Raw genomic sequence first — 1,083 nt, 5'->3', positions numbered from 1 at the left:
GTCCCGAGTCTCTGAGCTGACGTCCTACCAGTGGAGGTGGTCGCGGTGATAGCAGTGGCAATGGCAGTGGTGGTCTTTCAGCAGCCCCTGCTCAGCTTTCCCCGGGGGGCCCCACTGAGCCCTCACTGGCACGGGGGTCCGGTGCTTCGTGGGCTGGCCTCAGAGGAGAAATTGGAGGCTCGGGCAGCTAAGGCTGCTTGTACACACTTGACTAGCTGGTGCAGAATCCGTGTCTTTCAGGAAAAACTTAATGCAGGTTGAGTCCCAAGAGAGTGGGGGCTCATGATTTCCCACGCGTTCTGCTGCAACACTCCACAAACCCCAGCATCACCCAGCCCCCACTCCCCTGGCTCCCTGACCTGGGCTTCTGCAGTCCTTCCGCAGCGTTGGCCACACAGCCAGCTTACAGCTGCAGAAGCTGGTGAGATTTTTAGCCTAGGGTACCCAGCTATGCCCGGCTCCCCCCAGTTCAGTGCTCTGAGGCGCCCCGCTCTACCAACTCAGCGTGGCTTGCTTCTGTGGACAGAGAAGTCCACCGCTCTGCCTCACGGTCCTGCTGCTGCCGCTCCTCCGACCTCTGTCCTCCGGGGTCACAGCTGTCTACTGGACCAAGAAGGCTCACTGTGTGGGGCCCCAGGACCCCGAGTACACACTCTGCTCCTGGCTCTTGCTGGAAGTGAGAGCCCCTTCTGTTTCTCAGATGGCTCCCTGCGTACCCGCAGGCCGGTAGCCGTCCACAGGGGAATCATGCAGTCCACCCCATCCCCTCCCACCCTCTTAGGCAGACCCACGGAGAACGGAGGCTGGTTTGGTGAGTTGCAGAGGCTCCAGCCAGAAGCACCTTGGTCAGTAATAGCACTGCGTTGCAGCTAGCATGCCACAGGAGCGGGATGTGAACTTGGGGGGCACGGACCCCAGTTCAGCCCTGGGCTGAGCCCTTCCCTGCTTGAGCAGGGGGCTGCTCCAGGCTCAGAGTGCCCGGGCTCGGGTGACTCAGAGGAAATGGTTAGTAGCCTGACTTCCTGTGCGTGGCCAGCAGGCCAGGCTGTGAGGGGAGCCTGCCCGCCCACCCCCCTTCCGCCC

General features: G+C 62.1%; 1 protein-coding gene across 1 annotated transcript in view; it reads left to right on the top strand.

Annotated features, from left to right (window-relative positions):
* Window positions 1-1,083, top strand: part of NCOR2 (nuclear receptor corepressor 2) — a 99,355-nt gene that overhangs the window by 28,404 nt on the left and 69,868 nt on the right. The gene's annotated exons all lie outside the window — the stretch shown is intronic.

This window comes from Echinops telfairi, unplaced genomic scaffold (assembly GCF_000313985.2).
Source record: "Echinops telfairi isolate 266 unplaced genomic scaffold, ASM31398v2 ScPeMD7_7412;HRSCAF=8450, whole genome shotgun sequence".
Lineage (NCBI taxonomy): Eukaryota > Metazoa > Chordata > Mammalia > Afrosoricida > Tenrecidae > Echinops > Echinops telfairi.
This window is presented reverse-complemented; position numbering and strand designations above follow the sequence as displayed.